The sequence below is a fragment of the Microtus oregoni genome, unplaced genomic scaffold (assembly GCF_018167655.1).
Source record: "Microtus oregoni isolate MIOR12 unplaced genomic scaffold, Mior012 000052F_ref0000163, whole genome shotgun sequence".
NCBI classification, from domain to species: domain Eukaryota; kingdom Metazoa; phylum Chordata; class Mammalia; order Rodentia; family Cricetidae; genus Microtus; species Microtus oregoni.
In genome coordinates, this window is record NW_024543828.1 from 7,872,023 (window position 1) to 7,882,561 (window position 10,539).

The following is a 10,539-nucleotide window of genomic DNA, read 5'->3' on the forward strand; positions in this document are numbered from 1 at the left end:
ACCTACTCCATCAAGGACACACCTCCTAATTGTGCCACTCCCTTTGGAGGGCATTTTTTTCAAACCACCACATCAGGATACCAGCTTCAGTGTCCTCCAGGACTCCTCTGCCCCATTTTCTCTATGACAAGAGGCCTGTTTCCTGCTGCTACAGCCCCTCATACTAAGCACTTGCCTTTATCTCTGCAACAAGCTGATATAAGTTCCCATATTTGTCTTTGGGGGACATTTATGCCTCCTTCTTAGGGATGGAAGGAAAGTGGTTGGGGCACAAAGGTGCTGGTTTCTAAAAGATGACTGCCTAGTTTCATGGTGAATTGCTGTCCTGTATTGGGCATAGCCTTTATAATATAAATGGTTTATTTGTGTGACCTAATTTGGTCCTTCCTGCAACCCTATATCGATGGATCTATTTATGTTCATTTTATATCTGAAAAACAAAATACCAAAGATTTTCCCTTAGAAAGTGATCATAAGGGAATTCCAACACTGATTCTTTTCCTCCTGTACTAACTTCATCCCCCTTAATATTTATGTTGGACTTGACAAATAACAAGTCTCTCTAAGGCTAATCTAAGAAAGGAAAATGACAAAAGTGCCAGTTCATAGTGTTGCTATGAGACTCCCAAGGCATAATATGCATAGCTAATATATTGTGAATGTTCCATGCACTGTAGTAATGGTTGTAGTAGATGTGGTTGGTATTGATGCTATATTCTTACCACACTAAGCTGCTCAATTGAGCTCTTGCAACCAGAGATTCAAAAGAGAAAAGAAAAGGTCTCTTCTAGCAGGGGAGCATTGTGACATTTTGTCTCCTTATAGTCGCTACATACATTCTATTCTTTCTTCTCCAGGAGAAACAGTGCCAGCATGTGTCAAAGCTCTCCCCAGGTGACAATAATTGATTAGATGATGATATACATAATATAAAAGTGAAATTCTTATACCTAACCAGTCAATGCTTTTAAATAAAACTGAAAAGAAATTAAATGAAAGAAGATATCTTTACGATTGTTTAAATCTCTGCCTCTTGCACCTGTGGAAGAGATTTCGTAGCACTCACATGTTGAAATCTAATATGCAAACTCTAATCGCTTAGAACTGATTACTTTAATGAATTTTAAAGGTAGAGCTTTAATTAAAACCAGTCTCTATGGACTGAAAGCATGCTATTTTGTAAGCTCTGTAAATATTGTCTTTTAAACTAATAAGTTCAGTTACCAGAAATACTACTGTGTATAAACAGTTGGCTGTTTTCCCCTGTGCTGTGGAAACATAACAAGATATTGAAGACAGGCAAGCTGTATTTCAAAGCTTGGCATCTGGCTTTCAAAATCATAGTGACTTAAATTTGTAAGACATTTTTCTTCTCTGGAACACCAAGAATTATTGAGGCATGATCTCATCCTGTCTCTATACATCCCCCTATGAGGTTGGACTGAAGGAGCCAGTGTCACTATAGTGGTATCTCCAGATCTTTGTGACTCACATGAAACCCTCCATTAGATCCCATTATCACCCTCTACAAGACTGACAAGTCTGAGGCCAGGGAGAGACACACCATAATTTCTTCCTCCTCACCATGACCATCTCACTTTCACCTTTTCAGAAGAGGAATAACACATATCATTACAGTGATGATTGTGAGGCACCAAATCTTGGCTAAGGGTCGGCATGTATTACTTCATCTAATATTCAAATAACATTGAGGAAACAGACTCTAATGTTACTCGCCAAAAATCTTGTTCAAGTTTGGCTTCTGTTGCTGTGATGCACACCATGGCTAAAAGCAACTTAGAGGAAGAAAGGGATTGTTTGGCTTATACTTTAAGGGCACAGTCAATTATGAAGTATGCTCAGGTCACTTCTCTGCTCTTATATAGTCCAGGACCAAAATCCAGGAAATGGTATCACCCACACTAGGCTGGGTCTTCCCACATCAATTAAGGAAGGCAAGACTATCCCCACAGACATGTCTATAGGCCAATTTGCTCTAGATAATCCTTTATTTGGAAACTCTTCCCAGGAGACTTTAGATTGTGGCAAGTTGAAAATTAAAACCAACATGACAAGCTTTGCACCAGTTACTTTTATGCAATTTACATGTCTAGTAATTCTGTGATAAAGGTGTCACTATTGATGAGAAAACCCAGGATTGAAAAAAACTGAGTTGTTTTTTTCAAGGTCTTGAGCCTGGTAACTGGCAACACCAAACTGTTTATCACCAGATCTGTTTTCTTTCTTTTAAATCCAATCCTACAAAGAACAGAAATCTGTTTGAAGGCACATGGGAACTGATGTAATGTTTTATTCATCTTAATCTGTTCAACTTTTAAGTAACAGAGTCATTGTTATGGGTTGGGAGGCAGTGTGCATGGCATGGATCACCTGTCATTCACCTCCAATTATGTGACTCAGCTACTGAATACTTTACTGTGACAAAGCTGCTCTTTCTGTCAGTTAAAGTTCTGTCTTTATTCAGATAAATTCTAATTTGGTAGATTGAATCTCCATCCTAGGTTATTTGGAGGATGTATTAGTCATGCTGTGGTCAGTTTCAGGATCCCACTTGTTGAGAATTCTAACTTGGTGATTTTTCTTCCTACGTAAATGCCAAAGAATGGGGACCCTTGGGTTGAAGGGTATGGAAGACACTCTTATCACATTCATACCAACATTCATGTTTTATTCTTCTAAGACACAAACCTCAACTATAGTTACAAGATTCCTGCATGTTAAGATTATAGCTATGCAGCCATGCCACAAAATAGACATAAAAATTTATGTGCACTGAACATATTTAGACCATTGTATTCTCAGTTGATTCTCTCTTCATGGTTCTTTATATGAAAGCAATGGAGAAAATGCTGGAAACATAGTGAAATCTTGGTCCTAGATCACAGTGTGAGAGGCACTCAACCATGAAAGCTTGCACTGGAATGTGTTATAAGTTAGAATCACTGTAAGAAACACTAATTAGATTCATAATGTTGTTTTTACACATTTCTATGTATGTAAATGTATAACAATAACAATTAAAGAAATAGAAAATAACAGATGATAAATGAACATAGAAAGAGGGTCTAGAGGTAGTTGAAGGTGAACAGTGGGAGGGGATACAGGATATGATAACCAAAGAATATTGTTATGAAAGTAAGCTATAATGGTTGAAGTTTTTGTACAATTAATAAGTCCTATTAAAAGTTTTGTAAAAGCCTTTTTCTGTGAATCAGGTGATATTTGGATCATAGAACATAGTTTTATTTAATTAATTCCTGCACCTAAGATTCAGAGTACATTGCAAAAGAAGGGGATTCTAAAAGTCAGAGGACCAAGAATTCTGCTTTGAGAATGTGTCATCTAGAAACTGCATGGATGCTGCAACATGATGTTGCAATAATACGTCTACCTAGATGAGATCCAAGCTATGATAATGACAATAGAAATGCTAATGAGGAAGGGAGAAACAGTGGGTGGTTCCTCCCCTAGACCACAAGACATCTAATAACTGGAGAGAGAGAGAGAGAGAGAGAGAGAGAGAGAGAGAGAGAGAGAGAATTAGTCTTCCCCAGGGATGAACTCCTAATTAGTTGTGCAATACAAAGGATCATCCCTGAAATCATGTACATAAAACAATGAAAATAGAGGGTTGTATTTATATATTTATGCATTTATATATGTAACAATAGTAAATTTATTTAAAAGGAAGTAGGAGGAATCAGAGGATTTGGAGGGAGGAAAGTGTAGAAGTTACCATAATTTTAAAGTTTTAAAGTTCTGTGGAACAGATGATACTTGAGTCATAGAGCATAGTTTTATTTAATTAATATAGAAGAAAATAGTTTCTGAAAGCCCATAAAGTCAAGAGAGGGGGTTGAAGAAGAAAATAAAATCAGAATCAACAATGAGAAAAATGAGATATGTGATGGAAAGAAAAACTTGATCTTCTGATATGTTTCCGTTTATCCCTTTCCTCTTCTACCTGGAAAGTAAGCAACAGAAAGTTACTAGGTGTGATCTTTTTCGTTCTGTGGACAGCTGATAAAAGTTGCGTATGCCAATGGCGATTGCATCCCATGCATATGCATATGTACTGATGAACAGCAGTGTCACTCCAACTGCTGGAACATCTCAGAGATATGTTTTAAATACATTCTAATATGTCATTACCTCTACAGAAGGAAGGAGAATAGTCATCCTTATGCAACCCACCTCTTGTGTCTATCTTGGGATGAACCTTTCCTTTTAAATGTCAGCATCCACTATGACCCACAAGGGTTAATTTAAGCAGAACTAACCATTGGGAGAAAGGGAATATTTGTAATTTATACAAGAAAATCCAATCAAGATGGGACAGGAATGCACAGTTTTTTTTTTTAATATTTGGATCAAGTGACACTGAGCTCAACAGGCAAGGTGGATAGACCTACTCAGCATTCCACAGCACATTAGATCCAGAGTGAGAACTGTACCACAGCCAACTGCTCACAACCCTTTGAAAGCAAACTTGGGTTTTTATCACCTCATAAAGACAAAAAGTTATTTTAATGCAATACATCATTTTCTGTACCGCACTTAGAGACATTTTTCCCCAAATGCAAGAAACCATGGAAATACAGCGAAGTGAGTAATCTCTTTGTGTATATATTTATTTGAAGATATCAAAATGTTGTAAATGAAGTGTTTCTTTTTGAAGTATTAATTTGAAGGTTTGTCTGAAATCATGCCAATTTTTCCTCTGCTGTGTTAAGTACAAAATTTGTTCCTTAATGACTGACTAATAGCTGTGTATCTGTTTATCATTATTCAGTCATTAAACATTTATAGAACACTTATTAGGGGCACCATGCTAGATTTTGCTTGGGGGAATCTTTGGTCAGAGTAGTTTTGCTTTTGCAACTGATTCTGGAGCTCCAAGGACCTAGCTCTGCATTCCTGCATAGAGCCTTTCACCAGTATTTGCCAGAGCATGCCATTCCATCTTCCCCTGGTTGGCACCATTTACTTTGATCAGGATCCTTTTTCAACTTTGTAGTTTCGTTCTTCATTGTTACTTAGCCTCCTTTGAATCAATCAGTTTGTTTTTTTCCCACTGTTAACATTAAACTTTTAATTAGGAAGCACTGCATATTCTTTGTAGATGAGTAACGGGGGACGTAATTTATCGAACGTTTTCTATTGTAAATAGAGTCTAGATTTTTCAGTGTATGTATGTCATATGAAAGCAGAAAGTAAGCTATTTGAGAGGAAGAGGTGGGTCAATGTGAAAGGAGGAAGGGTAATGTAATGAGGAAAATGTGAACAATGTACAAACTTCTAGTTTTTCACTGCAATAATTGTTTCAATATTTCTATCTATCTATCTATCTATCATCTATTATTTATTTATTTACAATTTTCTCTTACTATCCCCAAGGAATAATCTTCTAAAACTTACTTTACACCAAAAAGATATATACTTTATAATTGTTCTTAATCCCTATATATGTGGCATTTTATCTGGTTTTTCCACATAATACTTGCTCTTAGACTGCTTCATTTTTAACTACATAAACTGCAGGTAGTGCTAGACTTGTCATGACCTCAGGTCATACAGATGCTAACCATTTTCAGGGCTGTGACTAAAACCTGTATTTCTTGACCTAGTGCCTCTGAAACATTTGAGTCACCACTAAGGGTTAACTAGATTGTGCCAGCCTTTACTTTCCTGCCAGCAGTGATCTGGATGGTGTCTGGAAGGAGAATCTGGTCTGCAATGGAGCCCTGGCTTATCTTGGCATTTTAATTTATTTCCAAGTGGAAATCACATTATTTGAAATACAAATATAATTTAATGACTAAAAAATGTAGCTGTCTCCAGTCTCACTGCCCATTAGGTAGAGAAAATGCCTTTAGAATAGTTTATAAGACGACACACAGATAAGTGTGAAGCTAAGAGAGAAAGGATGTAAGAGACAGACTGGTCTAATAGAAAAGAGCAATAGGAGCAATAGACCATGGTTCTAATTCTACTCTTCTACTACCTGTAAATGACTTTGAGCTGTTCTGCACAGTTGGACCTCAGTGTACACAGAAAGGCAGTTAGAAAGCGACCTCTATGATTTCATCTAATGTTCCAAATTAAAGCATTGGAATTTGCAATTAATTTCTACCTATTATTTTCATGCAATGGGTTTTATTGGGATGGTAGTGATTTGGGTAGGCTAATTATACCTAGGGTTGTCAGAGACCTACAGAATAAATATTATCTGTCCCCTATAAAAAAAGCTTGAGTCAGCTTGCAGTGACTTAATTGTCCTGAAAGCCTTCTGAATAGGACTGTCTTAATGTACCTCATAGACTATGTTAATTACGTAAACTGCTATCTTATAGTATATGCCACTTAGAAACATTTTAACAGTGAAAATTAAACTATGATGCAGTGCTGTTTTAATATAAATTTTATCGTGCATTCCAAAATCAGTGATGGTAAAACTCATAAATACCTACCTTGGAATTAACAGTGTTCATGCATTTTGTCATGAAAGTTTTAAATTTGAATACAGTATTTCACTAAGAAAAAAACAACCTTAAGATAATCTAGATGTTATAATTGTAGCTACCCCTATAAGGAAAAGAGCCAGAAAAGAAAGCTGAATTTCCCCAAATCGAGACAACATGCATTTAGAATCAAAAAAAGGAAAAGAAAAAATGAAAAAAAAAAGCTTTAGAAAAGGGGATGGGCTTGCAGAATAAGCAACAGCATAAAATCATTCAAAAATATATCTCCATTAGTAAACAACCACTGGTCATTAATATCACTTAATATTAATGGTCTCAATTCACCTATGAAAAGGCACGTATAAAAAGAGATTGGATACGAAAACAGCATGCAACATTCTGCTGTTTGCAAGAAACACATCTCAACCACAAAGACAGGCATCTACTCAGAGTAAAGGGTTGGGAAAAGGTTTTTCAAGCAAATGGTCCTAAGAAACAAGCATGTGTGGCCATACTAAGTTCTAACAAAACAGAATTCAAACTAAAATCAATTAGAAGAGATCGAGATGGACACTTTATACTCATAACAGGAACAATTCATCAGGATGAAGTCTCAATCCTGAATATCTATGCCCCTAATATAAAAGCACCCACGTATGTAAAAGAAATATTACTAAAACTCAAGGCAGACAGCAAACCACACACACTAATAGTAGGAGACTTCAACACTCCTCTATCACCAATGGACAGTTCAATCAGACAGAAACCTAAGAGAGAATTAAGAGAATTGTTGGAGGCAATGAAACAAATGGACTTAAGAGACATCTAAAGAACACTCCACCCAAATAGGAAAGAATATACCTTCTTCTCTGCACCTCATGGAACCTTCTCGAAAATTGACCACATACTCGGAAACAAAGGAAACCTCCACAGATACAAAAAATATCAGTGTCCACCTGTGTCATATCAGATCACCATGGATTAAAGTTAGGAGGCAACAACAATGCTACCCCCAGAAAGCCGGCAAACTCATGGAAACTGAACAGTCAACTACTGAACCACACCTGGGTCAAGGAAGAAATTAAGAAAGAAATTAAAATCTTCCTTGAATTTAATGAAAATAAAGAGACAACATACTCAAACCTATGGGACATGATGAAAGCAGTGCTAAGAGGAAAGTTCATAGCACTAAGTGCCCACTTAAAGAAAACGGAGAAAGCATACACTGGGGACTTAACAGCACACCTGAGAGCTCTAGACAAAAAAGAAGCAGACACGCCCAAGAGGATTAGAAGACAGGAAATAATCAAACTGAGGGCAGGAATCAACAAAATAGAAACACAGAAAACAGTCCAAAGAATCAATGAAACAAAAAGTTGGTTATTGGAGAAAATCAACAAGATAGACAAACCCCTATCCAAACTAATTAATCGACAGAGAGAGAACATGCAAATAAATAAGATCAGAAATGAAAAGGGGGACATAACCACAGACACAGAGGAAATTCAGAGAATCATTAGATCTTACTACAAAAGCCTGTATGCCACAAAACTGGAAAATGCAAAAGAAATGGACATTTTTTAGATAAGTACCATATACCAAAGATAAACCAAGACCAGGCGAATGATCTAAATAGAACTGTTAGTCATGAAGAATTAGAAACTGTTATCAAAAACCTCCCTTCCAAAAAAAGCCCAGGACCAGATGGTTTCAATGCGGAATTCTACCAGAACTTCCAAGAAGAGCTAATACCTATGCTCCTTAATGTATTTCACAATATAGAGACAGAAGAGTCATTGCCAAATTCCTTTAATGAAGCTACAGTTACCCTGATACCAAAACCACACAAAGACCCAACCAAGAAAGAGAATTACAGGCCTATATCACTCATGAACATCGACGCAAAATTTCTCAATAAAATACTGGCAAACCGAATCCAAGAACACATTAGAAAAATTATCCATTATGATCAAGTAGGTATCATCCCAGAGATGCAGGGCTGGTTCAATATATGCAAATCTATCAATGTAATCCACCATATAAATAAACTGAAAGAAAAAACCATATGATCATTTCATTAGATGCTGAAAAAGCATTCGACAAAATTCAACATCGCTTTATGATAAAGGTTTTGGAGAGATTAGGGATATAAGGGTCATACCTAAATATAATAAAAGCTATTTACAGCAAGCCGAGAGCTAACATTAAATTAAATGGAGAAAAACTCAAAGCCATCCCACTAAAATCTGGAACTCGACAAGGCTGTCCATTCTCTCCATACCTCTTCAACATAGTGCTTGAAGTTCTAGCAATAGCAATAAGACAACATATGGGGATCAGGGAATTCGTATTGGAAAGGAAGAAGTTAAACTTTCGTTATTTGCAGATGATATGATAGTATACATAAGCGACCCCAAAAACTCTACCAAAGAACTCCTACAACTGATAAACACCTTTGGCAATGTGGCAGGATACAAGATCAACTCACAAAAATCAGTTGCCTTCCTATACACTAAGGATAAGGAAGCAGAGAGGGAAATAAGAGAAGCATCACCTTTCACGATAGCCACAAATAGCATAAAATATCTTGGGGTAACTTTGACCAAGGAAGGGAAAGATCTATTTTACAAGAACTTTAAGTCTTTGAAGAAAGAAATTGAAGAGGACACCAGAAAATGGAAGGATCCCCCTTGCTCTTGGATTGGGAGGATCAACATAGTAAAAATGGCAATTCTACCAAAAGCAATATATAGATTCAATGCAATCCCCATCAAAATACCATCAAAATTTTTCACAGATCTGGAGAAGACAATAATCAACTTTATATGGAAAAACAAAAAACCCAAGATAGCCAAAACAATATTATACAATGAAGGATCGTCTGGAGGCATTACCATCCCTGACATCAAACTCTATTACAGAGTTACAGTATTGAAAAGAGCTTGGTATTGGCATAAAAACAGAGAAGTCGACCAATGGAATCAAATAGAAGACCCTGACTTTCACCCACAAACCTATGAACACCTGATTTTCGATAAAGGAGCTAACAGTATACAATGGAAAAAAGAGAGCATCTTCATCAAATTGTGCTGGCAAAACTGGATGTCAACCTGTAGAAGAATAAAAATAGATCCATATATATCACCATGCACAAAACTCAAGTCCAAATGGATAGAAGACCTCAATATCAGTCCAAACACAGTGAACCTGATAGAAGAGAAAGTGGGAAGTACTCTACAGCACATGGACACCGGAGACCACTTCCTACGTATAACCCCAGCAGCACAGACACTAAGGGCATCATTGAATAAATGGGACCTCCTGAGACTGAGAAGCTTCTGTAAAGCAAAGGACACTGTCACTAAGACAAAAAGGCAACCCATTGACTGGGAGAAGATCTTCACCAACCCCTCAACTGACAAAGGTCTGATCTCCAAAATACATAAATAATTCAAGAAACTAGACCATAAAAGACTAATCAACCCAATTATAAAATGGGCCCTGAGCTAAACAGAGAATTCTCAACAGAAGAAGTTCAAATGGTCAAAAGACACTTAAGATCATGCTCAACTTCCTTAGCGATCAGGGAAATGCAAATCAAGACAACTTTAAGATACCATCTTACACCTATCAGAATGGCTAAAATAAAAAACACCAATGATAGCTTTTGCTGGAGAGGTTTTGGAGAAAGGGGTACACTCATCCATTGCTGGTGGGAATGCAAACTTGTGCAACCACTTTGGAAAGCAGTGTGGCGGTTTCTCAGGAAATTCAGGATCAACCTACCCCTGGACCCAGCAATACCACACTTGGGAATATACCCAAGATATGCCCTATCATACAACAAAAGTATATGCTCAACTATGTTCATAGCAGCATTGTTTGTAATAGCCAGAACCTGGAAACAACCTAAATGCCCTTCAATGGAAGAATGGATGAAGAAAGTATGGAATATATACATATTAGAGTACTACTCAGCAGTAAAAAACAATGACTTCTTGAATTTTGCATACAAATGTTTGGAAATAGAATGAGAAAGGGATACTTTATGTAGCTT